The 27,108-nt window shown below is 40.8% G+C and overlaps 1 long non-coding RNA gene across 7 annotated transcripts in view; it reads right to left on the bottom strand.

The window, feature by feature from the left end:
* LOC149126131 (uncharacterized) overlaps positions 1 to 27,108 on the bottom strand; it is a 340,361-nt gene that overhangs the window by 157,010 nt on the left and 156,243 nt on the right. The window lies entirely within an intron of this gene.

Here is a 27,108-nt window from a genome sequence, read left to right as displayed (position 1 = left end):
AAGAAATCAAAGAACCTTTTATTGCTCATCTTCTAATCATAAGCAATATAAAATCATTAGCATGCATTATACATTCAGTACATTTTACCAATAAAATTTACATGTATATATATACATATGCTAAAATAATGTGACTACAATGAAATTAATACTGAACTGTATATTAGCAGTGTCCCCAGATTCAAAGTCAAAACATGGTGATAATGGAAAAGTCCCTTCTATTCCAGACCTCATTTTCTTATTTCAAAATGGAGATAGTGTTGGTAACCCAGCTCATCAAGTTATACACATTTAATAAGACAGTGCAAAGGAAGAACCCACTAAGATCTAGCTAATCCTCTTGTTAGATAACATGAGGTGAAATGAAGTACTGGCGGCACCAGGCATCTCCTAGCCATTTCTGTGTCCCCACCTCCTAAAAATATACCTGGCATATGTTGATGTGCCTTTCAAGTTTATTCAATAAGTGTGTTGGATGAATGATTGAGTGGCTTTTGGCTATTTCATGACCAGACTGGAAATCCCTAATTTCATCACAAGGTCCTTGAGGGCAGGACACTGCCTTATTCTTTCCACCACTCAGTCTATTGCTTGAATAAGGACGATACTCAAAATGCCTGCTGATTCTTACTGGACTGAAATCTCAGTGTCATGCACACAGAGCTATGGAGGGTTTGGCAGCAGCTTCTCCAGGCAATGTTGCCTGAGAGAGGGGCTGTAAAAATCCTGGAAGTGAAGAGGCCACCTTAGTAAAGAACAGGACATTGTCTCCGGCCACAACCCCTGGTGAGTGAGGTCTTTTCCAATCAAAGGCCCAGTCACAGGCATGTGTTCCACAAGCCCCTGGGGTCCAGCTCTCATTGTGTGGTGGGGCCACTTGGGGTGCGGGCTGCCTACCTCCCAGACTGTATCGATTAGCTGCTCCATCTGCCACGCTGCAAACAAGCAGCACCGCTCCCATTGGATGAAAATGTCACCCATGGTAACAGATCCTCACAGCTGGCGCCTGACCACAAGACCCTCTGGGAGCAAAGAATCAGATCCTGAAAAGCAGTCAGCCCACACCAAGCTCAATGCAAAATGAAAAATAAATAGATGTCTATTCTAATCTCCTCCCTCCCTTTTCCACCCTGACTTTGATGAGACTGCCTAGAGCAGCAGACATTAACAAGTTACACTGCCACAGAAGGGAACTAGTGGCTGCCAAGCCAGTACAGCCTGTGGGAATTACAACTCCGAGACTTCCCCTGCATGGTTCTGCAGCTACAAAGAATGCACCCAAACCTGCTCCAGTCCTCCAAGTCTTCCCGTGGATCTGAATCTGTCTCTTTCTCTCCCTCTCTATATATGTATAATTCCTTTCAATATCAATCTATATCTATATGTGTGTGTGTGTATACATACACACCTGTATAATTTCCCTCTGTATGTCTCTATGTATACATGTCTACCTCTACATCTAACTATATCTATATCTATATATATACACCAATTTCAATCTCTCCCTCCCTCCCTCTCTCTCTCTCTCTCTCTCCACCCTAGACTCTATCCTCTGCCCAGAATGTTCTTCCATAGCCTTTTCTCATGGATTACTGCTGCTCCTCTTTCAGACATAAGATTTTACATCTCTTCTTCTAGGAATTTCAACTGAACACTCTCCAAAACCATGCAAGGTGGCCCTGATACTGTTCACCCACACCCTGTGCTTCCTCTGTTTCACACTTGGCTGTCCACTCTACCAGGCTGAAAGCTCCAGAGAGCAGGAATCCTGTGAGTGGAGATAGATGACTCTTAGAGTTTCAGCATCGGCATACTGGCTGGCAAACAGCAGATGCTCAATAACTATTTATGATGTAACTAAACCAATACTAGCAGGTGCAAAGTAATCCTTCTAGGGTTTCTGGATATCATCACCCTAAGTCCATGATATGAATTTCTTTGTCAGTTTCCCATTATTGAACAGTGTAAGGCAAAAATAAAGCAATTTATCTGAAGGACACTGGAGTGACTTACAAAACTGAAGCAAAAACCAGACCATATCATGCCATTTTGAGATCTCTAACATAGGGAGCCTTGGGAGTCTCTGTTCTTTCCTTCTCTCTCCATTCCCAGTTCTTCAATCCTCTTCCCCTTCATGCCCAGTCCCTGCTGTCACTCATCTCAGCTTCATCCTCTCAAACCTCAAAAGTAGCTATAGAACCAAATTTTTACCACTCTCAGATCAAAGGAAAAAATAGGATTTCTCTCTCCAGTTTCCAGGTATAAAATCCCAGGGAAGAGTTTCATTGACTTGGCCTCAGGCCCATGCCCATCCTTGGGCCAATCATTGTACCCAGAGGACTATGATAAGCCTGGCTTAGATCATGCATGCACCTCGAGGTTAGGGCAGAGAGAGAAGCAGAAAGCATAGCATCTGGGGCCAGCACTGTGGCATAAAGGGCTAAGCCTCTGTCTGCAGTGCTGCATCCCATGTGGGTGCCAGTTCAAGTCCCGGCATCTCCACTTCCAATCCAGCTCTCTACTATGAACTGGGAAAGCAGTGTAAGATGGCCCAAGTGCTTGGGTCCCTGCACCCACATGGGATACCCAGAGGAAGTTCCTGGCTCCTGATGGGCCCAGCTCTAGCCACTGCAGCCATTTGAGGAGTGAACCAGCAGACAGAAGACTTTTCTCTCTGTCTCTCTCTCCCTTCCTAACTCTACCTCTCAAATAAATAAATAAATAAATAAAATTTTTAAAAAAAGAAGAAAGGACAGCATCTGTTATCCCCAGGTGCAGGAAAGGGGTGCTGGTCCAACATGAATCTGCTCTCAGAATCTGAAAGAAATCTGAGTGGGTCCAAGGAACATGAAGCAACAGACCTAAGAGAACTTCAGAGCTAGGATCTTTAGGTTCCTTCTGTCAAGCTTTTACAGCAATTGAGATTTCGTGGTATATACTTCACTCTGTTATTCATACATTTGTTTCAAGAATGCTTATACCAGAAATATGACAGAGTCTGCATTTTTCATGCCTTATTTGTTACATCCATCTCCTAAATGATCTACATAAGTCCAGTCTCTTCTCAGTTGAGTCCATCCTACAACCACTGCAAAGCTCTTCTGCCTAGAATCACGCTTCCCTCATCTCACATTCCTATTCAAAAGGCACTAAATCTCTCCTCCCCATCCACTTAAACTTCTGGGTCTGGATTTCAAGACCATCACCGATCTGGTGTTATCCTACCTAAAAGATAGTGTGCTTACAATGTTCCAGTCTTTGTCTAGAAACATTGCATGCATATCTCATGAAAGCCTGTAAAACAGCTACTGTCTTTATCTGGCACCTGCTGTGTACACAACATGATACCAGTCATTTTTTTTAAAGATTTATTTAAGGGCCGGCACTGTGACTCACTTGGTTAATCCTCTGCCTGTGGCACTGGCATCCAATATGGACACCAGGTTCTAGTCCCGGTTGCTCCTCTTCCAGTCCAGCTCTCTGCTGTGGCCCAGGAAGGCAGTGGAGGATGGCCCAAGTTTGAGCCCCTGCACGGGAGACCAGGAGGAAGCACCTGGTTCCTGGCTTCGGATCGGCGCAGCGCCAGCCATAGTGGCGATTTGAGGGGTGAACCAATGGAAGGAAGACCTTTCTCCCTGTCTCTCTCTCTGTCTATAACTCTACATGTCAAATAAAAAAAAAGATTTATTTATTTGAAAGAGACTTACAGAGAGGTAGAGACAGAGAGAGTGGTCTTCCATCCGCTGGTTCACTCCCAAGATGGCTGCAATGCCCGGAGCTGTGCTAATCTGAAGCCAGGAGCCAGGAGCTTCTTCCAGGTCTCCCACGTGGGTGCAGGGACCCAAGCACTTGGGCCATCTTCTACTGCTTTCCCAAGCCATAGCAGAGAGCTGGATCAGAAGAGGAGCAGCCGGGACTAGAACCAGTGCCCGTATGGGATGCCGGCACTGCAGGCCAGGGCTTTAACCTGCTGCGCCACAGCGACGGCTCCAATGCTAGGCATTTTCTATGTGCACCAAATTCAAACTCACTTACCCACATGTTAATTTTTTACATATTCCTGTTTTATAGATGATTAAACTGAAACTCAGAGACAAGCATTCTGCCCATAGTCACACAGAAAATGACAGCCAAGCTAGAAATCAAGCCAATGTCTGTCTCGCTCCAAAAGCTGACCTCTTTCTCTTTATAGCTGTGCTGTCTCTGAATTCAGCCTCCCTTAGCTGTTCCCTTCAAAACACTCCTTTTTGGTTTAGCGGGTTCCTCTATCCTTAGATATTGATCTCTTCACTCATTTTCCCTCCTTTATGCTCGGCATTGTTTTTCTCTTGCAAAACATTTTGGGGCTGTGTCACTTGCACTCAGGAGGAAAGATCTTCCCACTTGTAGACTCAGTGATAGTGAGAGGTCCCATGCCAGCCTCACTGATACTCCAAGTAGAGAATTCTTTCCTTCTTTTCCTTCTTCTCTTTCCCAAGTCCTATTCTCTCTACATCTGCTCTGTTCTATATACATAATCTATCCACACCACAGGTGATAAGTGGGACTCCAGAAAGCAGATGGAGCACGTGCTTGGACAGCTCTCAGCTAGGGGCAACTGTGTCCCCTTAGGTAACAGTCAGTAATGTCTGGAGACATTTCTAGTCGCCACAACTGGGGATAGTGGCTTCTGGCCTACAGTGGAATAAGATCAGGGATGCTCCTACATACCCCACCATTCACAGGACAATCCCCCTACAACAAAAATTGCCCTACCAAAAGTCACTACCGCCATAGTTCAAGAAGGTCTGATGTACACGGACAAGGGAAACAGAGTCACAGCTAGACATTGCATTCATTTTAGAGCCTGAATTATGTTGATTCCAGAGATATGAATGGACTTCAGGAGGTTTATGGAAAAATGGAATTAAAAGATAACATGTATATAAGAAAGACCTTTCTTTTTTCCTTCCCCTGCTATGAGCAAAAGGATTATAGAAATTATTTTTTTCTTTTCTTCTTTTTGCTTCCTTTTGTTTATCAATGTCCAGGAGTGAAAATCTGAAAATCCTCAATGTTCAATAATAACTAACTAGTTAAGTAATTAAGATACAATGACTTGGTATGAAGCTATTTAAGCCACATTATTAACACAGGGAAAAACAGGCTACAAAACAATGCATAGTATGTGATACTTTTCAAAAGTATTTATACAAACATGATTTTCTCTACATGTTATACATGCCTTATGTCCCATCTATTCCTTTTCTGGTGATTTAGCTTACGGAATTAATGAAATCAGAAGTAGTACTTTATGTAAAAGCATGAGTAAGCAAGCCACTAGAAACCAGAACACATGTACATAAAAGAGTCTGGATGGTATATACCAAGGTATTAACAATACTTGCTGTGGGTGAAAGAAATGAAGAGATTATTTTCTTATCTTCTTTTTGCTTCTTTTTGTTTCCAAATTTTCAGATCTTTGTAAGAGGAACATTTATAGTAATCACAATGATAATTTACTTACTTTTAAAGAATAATTAAAGAAAATTCACCCCCCATCATTTAACCCTATAGCATTTTAGAATATTTCTGATCATACTACAACTTTTAAATTATTAGAGGCAGTCATATTTTCCAAGCTAAGCCTTACTTTGAAAACTGTTGTTTATATTCCTTAGATTTCAGTGTGCATTAAATCTGGTATATGTTGAATTTAGTGTGTAAGAGTGCCAAGTTGCCATTATTGGTTCAGTGGCCTCCTAAATGTTGTGGGGTTACAAGGGGAGCATAACCTTTACTATTTCTTTCCTCAAATTATTTCTAGCCCACCTAGGATGGCCAATATATTTGAAATAGAAAGTAGGACTAACGCAATGCCATTCACAGTAAAACACTAAATCACAGCCATGAGCTTCCGGGTGGTACGGAGGTTGGAGAAGATGGCAATTGTGTACTGAAGGGTTGGGAAAATCTTTAGATACAAAATATATGGAACAGCAAAACAGAGAAGAGCCATGGCATCCACAGCAAAAAGAGGCAAGCCTCAGAGGCAGGAAAAAGCCAGTTCTGCTTAAGCTCAAGTTCTTATTGAAGGCTACTGGCAGAATAGACAGTTTAGGGAGGATCATGATTGCTGGAGTCAGTAATGTAGACAATGGCATCCTTGTAATAAAGCTCTGGATCTAAACATGGCAAAGAGATGGATGACTTTAAAATATCAAATATGGAAAGTACATTGGTAACACAAACATGAACTACCTTGAAACCATCAAGAAAGAAGTAAGTAAATACTAGCAGGAGGAACATAACAAGCTCCTTTAAATAAGCCCTAAAAATCCACTCTAAAATACATTTTTGGGAAAGGGGTAATGGTGGTGCTTTCGGCAGAGATTAGGCTTCATGAATCCCAAGCCAGCGGCAAGAAATGAATGGGTTGAAGGAAAGGGAAATTCGTGCTGACAAATGGTAGTTGGGGAGTTTGGATGGAACCCCAAGTAGAAACAACATGTTTCAGTCTCCAAAGTGGGAGTTCTGTAATGAGTGAAATTCATTATCTTAAACTTTTGGCTATGATGTGTAATTGTTAACCTCTGCTGCTTTGGTTCAAGGCTGCCTTCAGTAAAATATATTGTTTGCCATCAAAGCTGATGTGGATTAGGAGCTGAGTATGTGCCCTCCCTTTTAGGTTATATTAATATACCAAAATCGATAACATGCCATAGCTTTCAGAAGTAGTCATAAAACACCCTAAAATATTCCCAGAATACATCTATAAATTATTTGTTCAATGTACTTATGTTAAAAAGGTTGTCAGTTACAATGCTCTGGAAGACTCTAAAATTACAAGCCATTGAATTTGTATTTGATAAAGCTCTTGCTGTTTTGGGTCAGAGGGGGTTATGCTATGGGGGAAAAAATCATTATTTTCCCTAATAAATAAATTACTTGCCTATATTTCATGTATCACTCAGGCCAGCCAGTATTGAAGGCTTAAATAATAAATAACAAATAGCTCCATTCATTTATTAATCATGATGCATCACTCATGTGTGAGTATGTGTGTGCATATATATGATCGTGTGTGTGTGTATGTGTGTGTGTGCACGTGTGTGTGTGTTGAGGATTTAAATTTTCTTCTATACTCTTGAGGCTGACAGACTGAACAACAGTCACCTGAAAGGATGAAAAATCACACCTTTGGGATCCTCACCATTTTTCCAGGTTCAGGAAATTATCTAGTGCTGAGATAGCTTTGTACTTGGCCAGTGCCTGATGCTGAGAACAGTTTGGAGTAAAGTTCTGGAAAGGCATAGAACTACCTAAGGTATTTAACCTGTGATTGGCTACAGGCCTTCCTTTACTACTAACTCTTCTCAACAGAGCACTGAAACAGATAATGTTCTAGAAAGAAAAGAGAGGGGAAAAAAATCAGACTCTCTCTCCAAAAGTCTCTTAATTTATTGAGTAAGAGAAGAAAAAGGGTGAGCCAAGTCTGCTTTGGGCAGTTTAAATCACCCTGAAGCCTGGTTGTTTAACAGATCCCACAGAGGTATCAACTTCTACCATATTGCCACAAAGCATTACCTTCAGGGTTTTACCTTCTGTTTGAAGCAGACAGAGGCAGGTCAACCCACAGTTCCCATTTTCACAAAAAGCCAGCTAAAAAATATATTACATTATATTCCATTCCCCAGGGAATACCTGGACCAAGGAAACAGCTGGACCTTACAATGAGTTACAACTGGCACCAGGCCAGAGCAAAGCAATTGGTCTGGCAATGACTCCTGAAACAGATGGACCCCTCTGTTTGTCCTTCTCCATATACCTAGGGCAAGCACAGGGCTTAGCAGGGTTTCTGGGGACACACATATATTTAGAAGGATATAAGTCTTAAGACCAGTCTTTTACCATAAATTGCAATTTTTTCCTACATTCTTCAGCTCCAGGGCAAAAGATCTTTCACTTCTGAAAATACCTGAGAAAAACCTGCCTGCTCCAGTGACCTAGCTAATTAGGCCCTAGAATGTTGGGTGCAAGAGTCAAATTCTACCACTGTTCGGGGTCTGCAGCTGAGTCCTTTGTGCCCTGGGTAAATCATTTTTCATTCTTTGGTCTCTTCTTTATGTGACCCTCACCACCAAGCAACCACATGGAGCAGGGCACAGCAGGTTGCCACACCATGAACCTTGTTTAAAGTATAGGGTCAGCTCCTCGCTGTGAACACATTTTCCTCTATGGAAGCAGGTTCATGTTTATCTTTCAAGTCCTAGCTACAAACTTGGGATCACCAACATGTGCCGTGCAGCTGCTGCAGTGCCTGATTTATGAACAAATCTGCATATAATTGCGTTGAGTTTCTTTCCCTGGTCCATTTTTTTCTTTAAATAAAATGGCTTACTTTGGGCTGTGTAAAGCTCCAATTCTAAAGTCATATAATTTTATGGACAAGGAGTGGGGGTAGGAGTGGGGGGAGTTCTTTTGTAAGGCACCTGAACTCATTAAAATCCTAAATTCCATAATTTTACACTACCATGTGCCACAACTGAACAGCCTAATTGCTTACCATCTTTATGAGAACCACAAATGGAGCAGCAAAACCAGGGAACAGGTGGGAAGGCCACACTGCGGGTTGGGGCCAAGCCCTGTAGAGAGGTGAGCAGAGTGAAATTGGATGACTTTGTGTTGTAAGCAACTTTACTCTCCTCAAAGGTTTGAATGTTGTTCAGGGTCAGGAGTAGTACAAGGTGTATGTCAAAATGATGACATTCCTAAAATTAGACATCTATGGTGCAGACTATACTATTATCATACTTTAAAGATAGGGCACCAGGGGATGACATAATAATCAACAGGTAACAATCTGTCTACTATGTACTAACAGGTTTCTGGACACAAAAAAAGGGTGGACCATACAATTTATAGGAAAAATAAAAATGTGGTTTGGAAGTAATATTTCATCCCTTTCTTCACTGGCCCCTCATTATCAGGATCTATTGATTCAGGATTTGTGGATTTGAAAAGTCCGTAGCACTTACTCTACAGACAGTAAGAACAAATGATTAACAAGAATGACTGGTGTTTCAGTACCTGTGTTGATCATCTTGCTTTCCTCACATAGGAAACTCACCCCTTTGATAAAGGTGTAGTTTGGAAATAAGCCCAGAACTGCACAGAAGCATATTTTCTTTCCTGACATATCAACTGATGGCAAAGACTAGACCAATCCTCCAATTGTCATACTCCATTCTCAGTCTGGATAACCAAGCTGCTTGTTTCTTTCACTAAAATTTAACAGATTTTTCAAAACCAACAATTATCCAAGATTCAACAAGTCTCCTGAAAATCAAAGTTACCAGCATTAGATATTAAGCCTAGATACTCATGAGATATAAAAAGATTGAGTGTACAAGACGCAGACACCATTAAAAGGGGTTAGATGAAGAGGAAACCCAAATGGCCAACAGACACATGAAAAAACGCCCAGGACCACTAGCCCTCAGGGAAATGCAAATCAAAACCACAAGGAGGTTTCAGCTCACCCCAGTTAGAATGGCTTTCACACAGAAATCAACAAACAATAAATTCTGGGGAGAATGTGGGAGAAAAGGCTCCCTAATCCACTGTTGGTAGAAATGTAAACTGGTAAACCACTATGGAAGACAGTATGGAGATACCTCAGAAATCTGAATATAATCCTACCACATGACCCAGCCATTCCACTCCTGGGAATTTACCCAAGGGAAATGAAATCAGCAAATAAAAGAGTTATCTGCACCCCCAAGTTTATTGCAGCTCTATTCACAATAGCTAAGAAATGGTATCAACCTAAATGCCCATAAACTGAAGATTGGATAAAGAAATTATGGGATATGTACTCCATGGAATACTACACAAAGCAGAAAAAAAAAAACCACGAAATCTGGTCATTTGCAACAAAATAGATGATTCTAGAAAACATCATACTTAGTGAAATTAGCCAGTCCCAAAGGGACAAATACCATATGTTCTCCCTGATCTGTGATAATTAATAGAGCACCTAAAAGGAAACCTGTAGAAGTGAAATTGACACTTTGAGAAGCAATTACTTGATATTATTTGTTGAACTCTTTATTTAACATAGAATTAATCATATGTGTATAGAGTCAAGTGAAAACAGGCCCAGTAAAAAATAGGAGTGTGAATAAGAGAGGGAGGGGTTGTCTAGTTCTGCGTACATTCCTATGGACACACTTCTAAAGGTACAGCTAAAATCTTGCCATGGGACTCCAAATTTCATCAAGCTGGGTGGTAATAATGCCATCTTTAGTGTTAAAGGGATCATATTAAGTGTTAAAGTGCTCATATAGAGGGGGTTAAGTGTTAAAGGGATCATATAAGTAAGACCAAGTATCTCGTAATAACAATATATAGAATTAAAAAGGAGAGAATGATCCAATATGAAAGTAGTCCACACAGCAGACTTATAGAATGACACATGCTATAAATAGCACTTGGTCCTCAGAATCAGCCCTTAAGGCAGTCTGGTCTGGCTGAAAAGCCCATGAGAGCATTTCAGGCATGGAAATCCAAGACACCATGGCAAAAAAAAAATCCTACGTGAGGGATCTCTGTGAATAAGACCCCAGTGGAAAGAAAGGGCCATCAAAGAAGGATGTACTTTTCTCTGAAGGGAGGAGAGAATATTCACTTTGCTTATGGCCTTGATGAAACACTGACAGAGATTGTGGGCTCAAAATGCTTCCACAGCCTTGGCAGCTCATATCAAGATCCTCTGGTGATCACTGATGTTATACAAAAGAGTTCTAATTGTTAAATTAACAACAGGAGTCACTGTGCACTTACTTCCCATGCAGGACCTCTGTCCTCAATGAGTTGTATTCTGAGAATTAACTATAAAACTTGTTCTCAAACAGTTTTGATATTTTGTGTGTATGTGTGCAAATTGTTGAAATCTTTAGTCAGTACAGAGTTGGTCTTCCATGTATAAAGTTAACTGAAAATGAATCTTCATGGAGAATGGGATTGGGAATGGGAGAGAAAGGAGGATGTGGGGTGGGCGTGGTGGTGTGAGAGTGGGTATGGTTGGAGGATTTTCTATATTCCAAAAATTGTACTTATGAAATTTGTACTCATTAAATAAAAGGCTTCTTTGAAAAGGGGGGAGGGGTGGATGGAAGATACCAAAGAAACAGGGAAATTTGGAAATCCATTTAAATTTTCAGTAAAAGCTATGAGTAAGAATTATTCAGAGTAAGTCTAGTAATATGAAGAAACTCCAGTTTTCAATGAAATAGATGGATGGATGGATGGATGGATGGGTGGATGGATGGATGGATGGCAGGCAAATCAGTGAGTTCGGAAGGTAATATTTGATGAGATTTTATCACAATTAAAGAATCCTAGAGATGGGAATGGTGAATGACATAGTCCTGGATACCCTGATGGTGATTACAATCAAAAGTTTCTGCATACACTGCTCATGAGTGCTATCCTGTAACTGAGGCACACAGAGACCTTACCAGAAATCTGGTAAAGCCTAGAATTATGAACCAGCTCCTATTCCCCAGGTAAACTTCCCAGAGACATCTCCCAAACCTAGCTAAAGCTCTGACCCGACCATTCAGCAGTATTTCCAGCAAGCACTGCCAATTCCTTTAGAAACAGAAAGATTTCATTCTATTTGAAATAGAGGGACAGAGAGTTTCCATTTAGCCCTCAGCACAAGCCTGGGTTCTCACATCAATAACAGGGTGTCTTGCATTAGGAATTCATTGACACAAAGTAGAGGCCAGGTGGATGTCTACTGTGCAGGCACAGTCGCTCAAGGGAACCGAGTTCTCTTGTTTACACCCTTAATATAGGAGAAAGGACATTGGCCACAAAGTCTTACTTCAAGCTTTGATGATATTAAATTAGGCCAAAATATCAAATAAGCAATTCCTCTATGTTCACCTCTCTTGCCTGCCTTCTCTTCCTTGTTTTCAGTAAGTGTCCTTCTCCACTGAGTGTCCCAGATGTTCCTCACTTTGACAAACTCCCAGTTACATCAACACTTGCCCAGCATTTGGCATTTTGCCTTTATTATGTGAACCAATCCTAATGACAACCTGCTCAGGCAGCTACCATAATTATTCCCATTTAGAAGATGAGGAAACTAAAGCTTACCAAAATTACATGGTTAACCTTGTGAATGCTTGTATTTCACAGCTGTCCCCTGCCTTCCTTCTTTGGCCTTTATCCTTGTGGACCTCACTGTTCCTAAAAGCTGTGGCATTCCCTTGGGCCTGCCAGGTTTCTAGTCATCTAACTGACTACTCATGGGTTGTCCTGCTCTGCAGAATAACAGTGAATATGAAAGTACTTTAAAAATCACAATACAAACAGAAATGTGAGATCTCGTGTGTGTGTGTGTGTGTGTGTGTGTGTGTTGCATTAATTTCTTCTGTCTGGTTTCTGATTTTACTTTATACCTTTTTCCTGAATGAAGTCACCTGCAACTTGGACCCTCTAACCAGAGAAATGCCTACCTAATAGCCTAGCTTCAACACATTCACAATATGCCCTGAAGCTGCCCATCCCACATACTTTCATATTTGGAAATGACCTGAGGCCAGTTCTGTGCTAAGCCAGAAGTGGTGTTGCTGTCTTCCTGATAGAATCCTTATGATGCCTCCTCTCTGCCAGCTTCCTATGGCTCTCTCAGTTACTTCTATGTCATTTCCAGCAATTTCCACTGCCCTTCAAATTGGCCCCATACGTACTTCTTTAATGCTTGAAATAGCCATCCCCATCATACCTTCACATCACCAACAAAATATTCTTTGGGGTCTGTGGGAAACAGCCACCTCTTTGAGCAGTAACTACAATCCCCACACAGGGACAACTGTCTCACACACACTATCTCATTTAACTTTCTCAATATCTCTGAGATAAATGCATATAGAAATGGTATCTCCATTGATGCTTACACAGTTAAGAATCCCTTCAAGGTCACACATGCTCAGAGGCCAAGCAAATCAGATCTTATATGTGTCTCTAATACCTAGGCTCTTAACTAGTATGCTATACCCCACAACACAAGAGGTTTGTATTTTTTCTTTATTCTCTGAAATGAACAAAGGCATTCTGACTCTTCTAGATTCAGCAGGAATCTCTTGTAAGCCCCAGCAAATTTCTGATTCCAGGTCCAAAATATTCCCAGTGGAGAACAGACAACAGCCTCCACTCATTCTTTTGTGGCACCTGGTGACTTTGTTTAACTGTCTCTTGTCCATGAATAGTAGGCATGTCCACACATAGCCACTTCCAGAGACTACAGAATGGGAGAATATATGAAAGAGGGAACTGAATATGAGTTCATCTTCTCCATAAAAAGAAGTCACATTATAGACTTTTTTTTCAGTCATCAGAGCCCATTTGCTTCTTGGATACAGCAACCAAGTATTTAAAACCAAGAAAATCCCAGTCTAGTCTCTTGTGCCCCTTTTAGCACTCCTGCCCACCTTTACATTTCTTTAGAAATGCCAACTTTTTTTTAAAAAAAATGCACTCGGCCGGCGCCGCGGCTCACTAGGCTAATCCTCCGCCTAGCGGCGCCGGCACACCGGGTTCTAGTCCCGGTCGGGGCGCCGGATTCTGTCCCGGTTGCCCCTCTTCCAGGCCAGCCCTCTGCTGTGGCCCGGGAGTGCAGTGGAGGATGGCCCAGGTGCTTGGGCCCTGCACCCCATGGGAGACCAGGAAAAGCACCTGGCTCCTGGCTCCTGCCATCGGATCGGTGCGGTGCGCCGGCCGCAGCGCGCCGGCCGCGGCGGCCATTGGAGGGTGAACCAACGGCAAAAGGAAGACCTTTCTCTCTGTCTCTCTCTCTCACTGTCCACTCTGCCTGTCAAAAAAAAAAAAATGCACTCATTAGAGAAATAATGAACAGCCATTGTATTTAAGTGGGTTTGGCCCAATTCAACAGCACACATTTGTACACGTGTTCAGATGTATGACCTCAAATATTTAAATCTTTGTTTCAAAAATTTATTTTAACTTCTCTAAGCCTCAGATTCCTTAGCTGTCACAAGTGTCAAATATAATAATGAAGGGATAGGAGTTGTGGTACCATGGAGTAAACCACTGCTTGGGACACCCCTATCCCATAACAGAGTGCTATTTGAGTCATAGCTGCTCTGCTTCTGATCCAGGTTCCTTTTAATGTATCCTGGGAGGCACAAAATGATGGTCTACTAATTGGATTCCTGTTGCCCAAATGGGAGACCAGGATGAAATTCTGGGCTCCAGGTTTTGGCCTAGCTGTTGTGGGCATTTGGGAAGTGAATCTTCAGCAGATGGAAGCTCACGCTCTCTCTTCCTCTTCCTCTTCCTCCCTCCCTCCCTCCCTCTCTCTCTCTCTGTGTGTGTGTGTATGTGTGTGTGCATGTGTCTATGTGATTCTGCCTTTCAGGCAGACAAAAATAAACAAACATAAAATAAGGAAGTAGAGGCGGACATTAGGCTCAACAGTTAAGATATCAGTTGGTATGCTTATATCCCATATCAGAGTGCATGGGTTCAAGACCCACTCCATTTCTGATTACAGTTTCCTGTTAATCAGGCTCAAGTGGTTGGCTGGGTCCCTGCCACACATCTGCAAGACTGGACTGGGTTCCTGGCTTTGGCCTAACTTAGCTCCAACCATTGCAAGCAGTCAGGAAGCAAACCAGTGGATGGAAAATCTCTGTGTTTTTCTCTTTCTCTGCTTTTCAAATAAATAAATAAAAACAGACAGATAAATACATGAATAAAAACTTTTAAAAAGGAAATAGTGATGCGAATGATCTACCCCAGTACCTGCCTGGGTTAGTTAGTGGTTTTCAGAATTTGGTGCACATCAGCTACTAGAATTTCAGATTCAGTGGTTTAGGGATGAGGCCTGAGGCTTACAAATTCCCAGGCCACGATGATCCTGGTTTGAAGGTCACATCTTGAGATCATTGAACTACGAGGCTAATCTAACTGATCATCTAAACAGACCACACACCAGAGTGCAGAGGAGCATAAGGCACTGGTAATAAGACACGGCTTTTGTGGTGCAGTGGGTTAACGCCCTGGCCTGAAGCACCAGCATCCCATATGGGCACCGGTTCAAGTCCTGGCTGCTCCACTTCCGATCCAGCTCTCTGCTCTGGCCTGGGAAAGCAGTAGAGGATGGCCCAAGTCTTTGGGCCCCTGCACCTGTGTGGGAGACCCGGAAGAAGCTCCTGGCTCCTGGCTTCAGATCGGCGCGACTCCAGCTGTTGCAGCCAATTGGGGAATGAACCATCGGATGGAAAACCTCTTCCTCTCCCTCTCCCTCTCCTCTCTCTGTGTAACTCTGACTTTCAAATAAATAAATAAATCTTAAAAAAAAATAATAATGGCACCGCTGTAAACCACAAGCCCCTGACAGGTTAGGCTAGAAAAGGTATTACCCCCAGGAGCCTCAGTCCCCATGCAGGTGCAACCATGCCCTGAAAGTGAGAGCATCAAAATTACTGGGAGAGGAGAGGCCTGAAGAAACACTTATCCAGATGCTAAGCCAAAACAAGCAAAGATGATAAAAATAGATATAGCAGGCCGAGGAGAAGGGGAAATGATAACAGATAGCAGACATGCAGTTTTTCAACCTTCCTGTTGCAGCCAAAGGAAAAAATATTGAAAATTAAAGTCAGAGAAGAGAGGAAGAGAATGAAGTATATCTTTTCTCAGCCTTTCTGAATGGTGCTGGGGCTCAAGACAGACTGAGATGGGGATGTATTTTTTGGTCCTGTCCCTGAGGCAGAGAGGTGACAGTCTCAACCAAGGTCAAAAGTCTCATCTTATCAAATGATATTTCTCCCTCTCCTGGAGATGGGGCCTCAGGAAAGAAATCATTAAGTACAAAGAAGAAGGGATGTGGTTGTGTGAATTAGTGAAGAGTCTGCAGAAAGTCCCTCCCATTGCCAGTTTGTATGTAGCAGAGATCTTCGCATTTCACCATGTAAGGGAACATAAAACGCTGAGTGAGGAACAGCCAGTTTCCTGGCTCTCTTTATTACAATTCCTTCTCATTTAAAATTTATAATGAATGCGAACAATAATCAGTTTGTAAATACTGTTTTTAAGTTCACTCGAGCATTGCAGACATAGCCCTTCTAGGTAACAAGTATGTGGCTCATTACTCTCTCATTAGCAAGATAGGAATAAAGATGCAAAAAAAAAAAAAAAAAAAAAAAAAAGGAGGGGGTAGAAAGAAAAGGAAAAATGTACCCTCTCCAAAGATATTGTTAGAGTCTAATTGCCTGCAAGGAATTCTTAATAATGTTTACTAATGCCTTTTCAGCCTTGCCAATTTTATAATGCTCATTCCAGATTCCAGGTGTGACGTCTGTGGTCCCTGCTGTGATTTTAGCTAGTGAGTTTAGACATCTAGAAGAGCAGCTTTGCAGAGTTTTTAGCCCCATCTTATGTCCCCAGAATGCAATCACATCCACTGGAGCTTCAGGAAGCAAACCCAAAGCTCTGGCATTTTTATTTGAAATTAAATCTATGATGGGGACAGGTCTGCCATTCACCTAGAGAAGATATGAACCAGCCCAGCTCAGGCTGACTCACTGAGGGCAAGGCTGCAAGAGTGAACCTTTGGCCAGACTGCACAAGAGGCTAAATGGCATTTTTTTCCTGTTATCTCAAAGAAATTCTGCTTGGGGCAGGTTATTCTCCTGTCTGAAACACAGATTTCTATTGTTTGTAATCCTCTTCGGTGTTCTGGAAGTCCAAAAACAAAGGAAGAAATATTAGAGTTGAAGAATCTATACCAAGTACTAGCTTCTTGAATCTGACTACCATCAGAGGAAAAAAAAAAAAACAGCAAGAGGACTCAGCAAGAAACTTTAGTAGTTTGGGCTGGGGTAGTAGTGGGGAAGCAAGTGCAAGCTGTTTTCCTTCTAACCAACTCCAGTGATTTATTTAGGAATAATATTTAGGAAATAAATCATTGGTTCTTGCAGGAAAATCCTTTGCTTTTATTAAAAACAGAGAATTTTTAAGTTCAGTGCAGGTTGAGGATCACATCCTTTCTGCTGGTTTCTCCTGACTCCCTAACCATTGAAATGATCTTTGTAAGCCTATGGTCGCAGAGAAACTGCCCAAGGAGAAGCGATTAGAAATGGACCTTGTCTCTTTATATTGTTGATTCTGTTCCCTTTTAGATTGAGAGAGAGAGGGAGGGAGGGAGGGAGAGAAGTCTTAACCCCAACAAAATTCCTTCCAAGTCTACTGTCTGAAAGAGAACTCTTGCAATGACTCGTTTGCAGGAGTCTGCTGTTGATTACATAGGGAAACCAAGCAGAGAACTGTGAACAAGTTTCCCCAATCAAGTTCATAAAACAAGATTTTAAAAGATAAAAGAAGCTATAATTCCAAAACCACCAAGCCAAAATCAGGCACTGTGCCCAGAGCTGGGGTCAATTCCCTGCATGAGCCAAAACCTCCAACAGGCAAGCCAAAGAACCTTACAGCTTGAGACAGTGGGAAAGACTTGGGCTGGGATCCAAGTCTTGTGGGTCTGTCACCAACTAGCTATGTGATCTTAGGCAAAGTACTTGACCTATCTGAGCTTCGGTTTTAGGATCTGTTATATGAAATATGAATGTGTATAAGTTCTCACAGTTGGGTTTGAAACCTGGCTCCACCACTTAATTGGCTGTGCAACCTTAGGCACAGTACTTACCCAGAGTGTGCCTCAATTTTCTGACTGGTGAACTAGAAACAACTATACTAGTTACCTCATGAGGCTTTTGTGAGGATGAAAGGAAGGAAAACACAGGTAAAGGGCCCAGGACATGAGAGTCAGCAATTTTAGATGCAGCTGCTGCTAAATACTCTGTGAATCATTGAAACCAAGAGGTATAGGAAGGATTAAACTGGTATCTGACCTGGCTGTGAGCCAAAGACAAGAAAGTGAAATCCCATTTTCTGATGACTATGACTCGTCACTGATTCAAACTCCTGGACTCAGAATCTTGACCCTTGCTCCCAGGAAGAGTCAGTTTTACCTGTTCCTCTTATAATAAACTTAGATACCCAGATTAAATTGCAGGTTTCCAAACCACACATAGCAAACACCAACTTTTGCCTTGGCTTAGCTGCCTTCAAAGGCCCTTTACAGGAGCAGGCACTGTGGCATCACAGTTACCACACAGCTTGGGATGTCTGCATCCTATAGCACAGTGCCTGCTATATCCAGGCTCTGCTCCCAACTTTAACTTCCTGCTCATGTGTACCCTGGGAGGCAGCAGGCGATTGTTCAAGTACTTTGGTCCTTGCTACCTAGATAAGAGACCTGGAGAGAGTACCATGTATTTGTCTTCAGGCTGCCCCAGCCCAAGCTCCTATTGATACCTGGGGAATGAATCAGCAGGTGGATGATTCTCTTTCTCTCCTTCCAACCCTTGCTCTTCAAATAAAAATAAATATGTGGATTTAAAAAAAAAAAAAGTTCTCTACATTCTCCTTCCATAGGGAAATCTTAAGTTAGAAACTGTCATTTATCTGTGTGATCTTGACCAACTCATTCAACTTCCTAGTCAATTTCCTTTCTGGGGGTGGTGGGGGTGATCTATCTATCGATAGATGGATATAGTATCTTGCATGGCTGCCATTTAGTGAGTAACTCATGTTGCCAGGAACTGTACTAGATATTACAGATGCATCATTCGAGTTGAGTAACCCTCACAACAATGCTAACATATAAACAGCACCATCGCTTGAGTTTCCCTGACCTTGGAATCATTAGACCTCTCTTACATTCCATAGCAATCCATAAGCAAATTTTCTTTGCTCTACCTTCAAACAAATGAATCAATAAGTGTTCTCATCAATTCTACTTCCGCCATCCTAGCATTTTGTGGATAGGCAGCAATATTTGGATGAATGATAAAATTAATATACAGGTAACTAATAAAGTATTATGTATTCATTCCATGAAATGTTATTACCTTAATTTCACCAAAAATAATTGTTATTATGAGCAAGATTTTCATTTAATTTATGATACACTGATGGAAATGACCTAAAATATTAAAAGGTAATTTTATTCAAATTTTATAATATTTGAATAAATCTTCACCATTAATATAATTGCACAAAATCAAAACACTTTAAATTACTTTTTCTATTTGCAAAAATGTTATTTTTTTTGCAGTATGCACATTATCTATTAAAATTAAAAGACAAGAGATGGGCATTTGGCTTAGGAGTTAAGATGCTCACATTCCATTTTACAGTGCCTGGGTTCAAAACTTAGCTCTAACTCCAGATTTAGCTTCTTGCTAATGCAGACTCCGGGAGGCAGCAGTGATGGCTCAAATGATTGAGTCCCCACCTCCCATGTGGAGGACCTAGACTGAGTTCTTTGCTCCCAGCTTTGGCCTAACCCAGCTCTAGGCATTGAGTGTACTTAGGGAGGTAACCAGTGAATGGGAGTATCCTCTCCCTGTGTATCTATCTCTGTGTCTCTGTCTTTCAAATAAAAGAAAAATTTAAAAACAAAAGAATAATTTCATTAATGAATCCCAATACTTTAAAGCAAATTATTTAAATAAAACTAAACTTTTAAATCACTTTTTTAATATTTTTATATAAAGATTATTTCATTGCTGATATAAAAACTCAGTACCATACTCCACACATTTGACCACTAGACATGTAGACAAATATATATACAAATTTAAGAGTAATATAAACTTATGAATTTGTTACTATTGCAAAATGTTTCTCAGTGCTGTACACAATTGAATTCATGAGTACTTTCAGAACTGCACTTTGAAATAGGTGGGGCAAACAGTGGAAAGAACAGGTCTTCAAAGAGGGAGGTGCCTTTCTCTGAAGGGAGGAGAGAACCTCCACTTTGACTATGACCGTGTCTAAACAAGATAAGAGTCGGAGAACTCAAGGGGCTTCCATAGCCTTGGAAACTCATAACTGGTGCATAGGGAGATTACTGATGCCATAAACAGGAGTGTCAATTTGTAAAGTCAACAACAGGAGTCACTGTGCACTTACTCCTCATGTAGGATCTCTGTCCTTAACGTGCTGTACACTGAGGCTTAATGCTATAACGAGTACTCAAACAGTATATTTCACTTTGTGTTTCTATGGGGGTGCAAACGATTGAAATCTTTACTTAATGTACACTAAACTGATCTTCTGTTAAAAAAAAAAAAAAAGAAATTATCAACTCCCAACTTGACTCTCACTGGGATTAAACATGACAATAGGTCTGATCTGATTTCATCATCATTTAAAAAAATCATCTATTATTTTTCACTTTATGTTTCTGTGTGGGAGCAAACTGTTGAAATACTTACTTAAGGTATACTAAGCTGATCTTCTGTATATTAAGATAATCGAAAAGGAATCTTGATGTGAATGGAAGGGGAGAGGGAGTGGGAAAGGGGAGGGTTGTGGGTGGGAGGGACGGTATGGGGGGGGGAAGCCATTGTAACACATGAGTCGTACTTTGGAAATTTATATTCATTAAATAAAAGATAAAAAAAAGAAAGAAAATAGCATATCCATAAAAAAAAAAAAAAGAAATAGGTGGGGCAAAAACGTGGATGGGTTATGCTACTGTTTTTTATATCTGAGAAGAATTTAACAAAGTAATTTGTCTTTCCTTTTATGTAAGCATTTCACTTCACTCCTTCCCATATTGAGGAAGTGGTATCTGTTTCCAAAGTCAGTAGCAACACAACATTCCGTCAAACCTTTAGAGCATTTGGATGCAGAAGCCTTTTTTGTTTGTTGCAGGGTGGTGAACATCAGGCCCATGGATCATAAAAGGCATTTGTTCTGACTTTGCCAAGGCAACCAAAGGCAGAATCTGAAATTCACTACCCCCATAGTGGCCTAATTTTTAAGTTGATAAATTTTGCATGGCCCACAAACGACATTATAAATATCTAAATGGCCGTGGGCAGAAAATGCAGGATGGTTCCCCAGCCCTGGCAGACGTAGAAACTGATGGACTGGTAGGTGGATGGGTAGATGGGTGGGTGGGTAGGTAGGCAGGTAGGTAGGTAGATAGATTGCTTCCATCCTCCCCAAATGCCTACAATGGCTGGGACAGGGCTGGATAGAAGCCAGGAGTTGGGAACCATGCAGGTGGCAGGGACTCAATCACCTGTGCCATCACCACAGCCTCTCAGGGTCTGCATTAGCAGAAAACTAGAGTCAGGAGCCAGAGCCAGAACCAGGTACCAAATCCAAGCACTTCAATGTGGGACATGGATGTCTTAAAAACTAGGCTAAATGCATACCACAAAGCAGACTTTTGCTTTGAAGACATGGGGCAAAAAGAATGGGGATGTGTTTCTCTGGGGCCTGAACAATGTTAGTCACAAGAGTGGATGTCTCAGGTTATGGTTTTTCTGTGTACAATGAGCAGTGACACATAAGTAATAGAGGCTGTGAATTTGCTAATAAATTTAAGCTTTCTGTGTTAGGCCCCTCTAACACTCTTGCTTGGATCTAAGGACAATATCCCTAACATATCCTGTACAAGCTTGTATGATTCAACTCCTGGGCACTACTTCACCCTCATCTCCTCTTACTCTCTTCCTCTCAGCCCCATCTCAATAAAACTTGCCTTCATGCAGTTTCCTGATCACAATGGTATGTTAAGTCCCCTTGGGACTGGATTTCCCCTCCATCTAGAATGTCTTTCCTTGAGATACTGCTATGACTGACACTCTAAGGATTTCATGTCTGGGCTCAATCATCCCCTTAAAGAGGAGGCAGCCCTTTCATAATATGCTATGCCATTATCTCAATTGATCTTCTGTTTCATACCATTTATGGATTTGACATTAAACACAAGCATACTTCATAAAATTTGTCAGAAAAGTGCATTACCCTTTAATTACATTTTTCCATGAACTTTTTGAAAAACCTTTGCATAATGTTTATTTACTTACTGCCTTATTTCCCACTAGAATTTCTGACTTTTGTTCATAATATTCAGTAGAACACAATCTCAATAAATGCTTAGTGTTGGAATATACTCAATAAATATCAGTCCCTCCACTTCTATTTTAACCTCATTGTGCTCTTTTTGCTTTTGGTGGGGAGGAGAGTATTCTTAAATGGATTTCCTATTCACTGTGGGGAAGAATTAGTTGTAGTTTCACAGAGACTTGAAAACAACAAAAATGCACCAAGTGTGGGTCTGACCTGTTGTTCCCAAATAAGGGATAGAAGACAGAGGTAACTAATAGTATCTCAAAGTTATAGGAGACAGTAACACAGGCTCCAACTTCTAAGACCAGTTGGCTTTTGCAACTGAGGCATGCTTGCCAACATTATCAGTGTTGGCTCTACTTAAGTGATTCCCTGATTTCTCTATTCCCTACTCATACCCGCTCCCTGTTGTCAGAAAATTGAGGCCAGCTCCTTTGCTATCTGCACTGATCATATGCCAAGCCATGTTCCAAGTACTTGCCATGCTCTGCCTCATTTAACCTTTACACCAACCTTCAAAGCAGCCGCTCTTTTTGCCCATGTTCCCATATTTTAATAGTTTTGCTCCCTCTCTGAAGTCCATGCATTTTGGTCATCATGCCTTCTGCCTCCTCATATTCAGTTAGACTATTCAGCCAAAATTTGTTAAGCCCCTTCTAATGGGATGCTGGGGTAGAAGCTCTGGGAGACAAAGAAGTATTAAGATACAGTCCATAGCAAGTGATTGCATATCAATAGTAACCTTGAATGTAAATGGAATAAATTATCCAATTAAAAGATATAGACTTGAGAGACGGATGAAAAAATAAGGCCCATCTATATGCTACCTACAAGAAACATAGTTCAGCAACAGACTGAAAGTGAAAGGATGGAAAAAGACATTCCATGCAAAAGGAAAACAGAAATAAACAGGAATGGCAATACTCAGATCAGACAAAATAGACTCTAAAAACTGTTGCAAGAAATAAAGAAGGTCATTATTCAATGATTAAGAGATCAATTCAACAGGAAGACGTAACTATAGTAAATGTATAAGCACCCAGGGCTAGGCCATTCAGTTATGTAAAACAAACATTAATGGATTTAAAGAGAAACATATGTTTCAATACAATAATAAATGAGGGACTTCAACTCCCCACTTTATCAATGGACATTCAACTAGACAAAAAATTAACAAAGAGACCAAATAACTAATCTAGACTGACCAAAAGGAACTGATATATACAGAACATTTCACCCCACAGCTGTAAAATATACAATCTTTTCATCTGTGCATGGAACATTCTCTAGAATAGATGATATACTGGGCCATAAAACAAGCTTCAGCAATTTTTTTTTAAGAAATGAAATCAGGCCGGCGCCGTGGCTCAATAGGCTAATCCTCCACCTTGCGGTGCTGGCACACCGGGTTCTAGTCCCGGTTGGGGTGCCGGATTCTGTCCCGGTTGCCCCTCTTCCAGGCCAGCTCTCTGCTATGGCCAGGGAGTGCAGTGGAGGATGGCCCAGGTGCTTGGGCCCTGCACCCCATGGGAGACCAGGAAAAGCACCTGGATCCTGGCTCCTGCCATCGGATCAGTGCGGTGCGCCGGCTGCAGCGGCGGCCATTGGAGGGTGAACCAACGGCAAAGGAAGACCTTTCTCTCTCTGTCTCTCTCTCACTGTCCACTCTGCCTGTCAAAAAAAAAAAAAAAAAAAAAAAAGAAATGAAATCACACCCTTTGTCTTTTCAGACCACAATGGAATGAAGCTTGAAATTAACATAAGAAACTCTAAAAAACTATGTAAAAACCTGGAGACTGAAAAACATGCTCCTAAATGAAAATGGGCCATAGAAGAACTCAAAAGGGAAATTCGAGAACTCCTTAAAATGAATGAAAATGACAACGCAATCATCAAAACATGGGATACAGCAAAAGCAGTGCTAAGAGGAAACTTCATAGCAACAGAGCCTATATCAAAAATTGGAAAAATATCAAATAAATGATCTAGTAATGGATCTTAAGGTCCTGCAAACCAAACTCAAAATTAGTGAAGGAAAGAAATAATAAAAATTTGATAAGAAATAAAATCAGAAAAGGCATACAAAAGATCAGTGAAATGAAGAGCTGTTTTTTTGAAAAGGTAAACAATATTGATAAACCAATGGCCCAATTAACCAAAAAAGGGGGGAGAAGACCCAAATTAATAAAATGAGAGACGAAAAAGATGTTAGAGCTGACACCACAGAAATAAAAATAATCACCAGAAATTATTGCAAACAGCTTTATGACAACAAATTGGAAAATCTAGAAGAAGTGGGTAGAATTCTGGACATATATAATTTACCAAAACTGAGGCATAAAGACATAGAAAACCTGAATAGACCAATAACACAGGTTTACATTTAATCAGTAATAAATAGTCTCCCAACAAAAAAAGCCTAGCACCAGATGACGTCACTGAATTCTATCAAACTTTCAAAGAACTAAAGCCAATTATTCATAAACTATACAAAACAATTGAAAGGGAATAAACCCCTCAACATTTTTTATGAGGCCAGCATAATTTTAATTCTAAAACTAGAAACAAACACACAAAAAAAGAGAACTGTAGATGAACACAGACGCAAAAACTCTCAAGAACATACTTCACATCAAATCCAACAACATAAAAACACATCATCCAGCCAGACCAAGTGGAATTCATCCCAGGAAAGCAAGAACGGTTCAACATAAGCACATTGATAAACACGATACATCACATCCACGAAGTGAAGGATAAAAAGCTATATGATTATGTCAACAGAAGCAAAGAAAACAGTTGATAAAATACAACATCCCTTCATGGTTAAAAAAAAAAAAAAAACTTTTTGGGGCTGGCATTGTGGCATAGGGAGTAAAGCCACCACCTGCAATGCCAGCATCCCATATGGGCACCAGTTCAAATCCCGGCTGCTCCTTTTCTGATCCAGCTCTCTGCTATGGCCTGGGAAAGCAGTAGAGGATGGCCCAAGTCCTTGGGCCCTTGCACCCATGTGGGAGCCCTGGAAGAAGCTCCTGGCTCCTGGTTTTGTATCGGCACAACTCTAGCTGTTGTCGCACTCTCATTTCTATAGCAGCTCAATTCATAATAGCTAAGATATGGAAGCAACCTAGATGTTTCTCAACTGATGATTGGATAAAGAAAACGTGGAATACTACTCAACCATAAAAAAAAATGAAATCCTGACTTTTGAAACAAAATGGATGCAACTAGAGATCATTATTCTTAGTGAAACAAGCCAGACCCACAAAGATAAATATCACATGTTTTCTCTTAGTTGTAGTAGTTAATAATGTAAAGAGTATAAAACATTTTAATATATATGAGTGAAATAGACATGTTTGAATTTGATTATGGTTTATAGCATATGTCTACATTCCTGTTGTAGAGTGGTCTTTCTACTTTTTACTTGTTGAACTCCATTTATTGGAGCATGAAATAAACAAAAATCTGCATTATCACAAAAATTAAAAAAGAAATAAAGGAAGGAAGGGAAGGGAAGGAGCATGAGAGGAAGGGAAGTACTATTTTACTCTTGGAATTTTATCTATGAACTACATTAAAATAATGTTTTCCTAATTTTAAAAATGTAAATAATTTTTTAAAAAAGATACACTCCATGTCCTTATGTTGCTTTACTCTAATAAAAGGAGAGGCACAATCTCCACATGGCAAACAAGGAACAAAAACAATAACAACTCTTGAGGTGGACTTCAAAAAGTTCACGGAAACATGGAGTTAAAAGATCTATGTTTAGAGGCAGGCATTTGGAGCAGCCATTAAGACACCCACATCCCATATCAGAGTGCCTGTGTTTGAGTCCTGGCTCTGCTTCTTGTTATCTACTAATGCGCACCCTGGGAGGCAGCAGATAATGACTTAAGTACTTGGGTCCCTGCTACCCATGTGGGATATTTGGACAGAGTTTTGGGCTCCTGACTTAGGCCAGGCCCAGTGAAGTCCTGGCTTTCATGGACATTTAGAGAGAGAATCAGCAGATAAAAGAATCTCTCTCTCTCTCTCTCTCTCTCTCTCTCTCTTTTGAATAAATCAAATATTTTTTAAAATAAAGTTCACTTTGCTGAAAAAAAACAGATTTATAAATATGGAAGGTCTTCATAAAGTTCATGGAAAATGTATATTATGAAAAACTGCATGGGATTCAAATTCTTGCCCAAAAATATTGAGGTCACATCATTTGCCTATGTGCTTGGCAGACAAAAACAACTACTTTGCAGGACAATACTAAATGATCATGGAAGAGGACACATCTGGCTTCTCTGAGAAACTGGAAGCTGCCTTTCTGGTTCCAAAAATCCCATTAGAAAAAAATACGCTCATCATTCTTCTCTGCTCAGAGTATAAGAACATCTTGTAATCAGGAACCACTAAGTAGACCGTAAAGAGCCCCCACTCAGTACCAGGTCAGATTTCAGTGAAGACGCTTCCTGGTCAGTCTCCTAGTGAGGCAAACTACAGTTGCCAAAGAAACAGTTTTGAATCTTGGCTTCAGCACATGACCCAGGCAAATGTTCCCAGGCAAATAACTTCACCTTTCTGAGCTCCATTTTCCTAAATTATAGAGGACAACCTGTAATTCCTTAGGTTATGGTGAGGTTATTTCAAAATTAACAGTTCCTTTCCCATTTTCCTTAGAAAATAGCTCCTTGCTTTCTAAGGAAATAAGTATATTGAGTTGTAGGTTTACTGTTCTCTTAAATAAAAACTTGAGTGTCCACCTACAACTGTCTGGTGATTCCTAGCATCCAGCTTCCTTTGCAAGTTCTCGTCATTCCTAGTTCCCTCCAAACACATCTTCCAGCTGACCTCCACTTGTTTCAACCTTCTCTGAGACTGAAGGCTCTAGCTTCACTACCCACCTAAGAATTCACATTGTATTTGAGGTTCAATAAACCAAAATCATCACAACGGGGCAATCCCCTGCTTTCCAGTATAATAATCAGGTACCTCATTGGGATAAATGACTTGGCCAAGTTTAGAGTTTACCCATTTGGGAGGTGGTTTATTGCTTCATAAAACTGTGCTGTATCGAACTATTATCATTTAATTATGCTGCATGTG

This window comes from Oryctolagus cuniculus, chromosome 6 (assembly GCF_051225735.1).
Source record: "Oryctolagus cuniculus isolate XC-2025 breed Fujian yellow rabbit chromosome 6, ASM5122573v1, whole genome shotgun sequence".
NCBI lineage: Eukaryota > Metazoa > Chordata > Mammalia > Lagomorpha > Leporidae > Oryctolagus > Oryctolagus cuniculus.
Note: the sequence above shows the minus strand (reverse complement) of the source record. Positions and strands in the feature narration are given on the sequence as shown.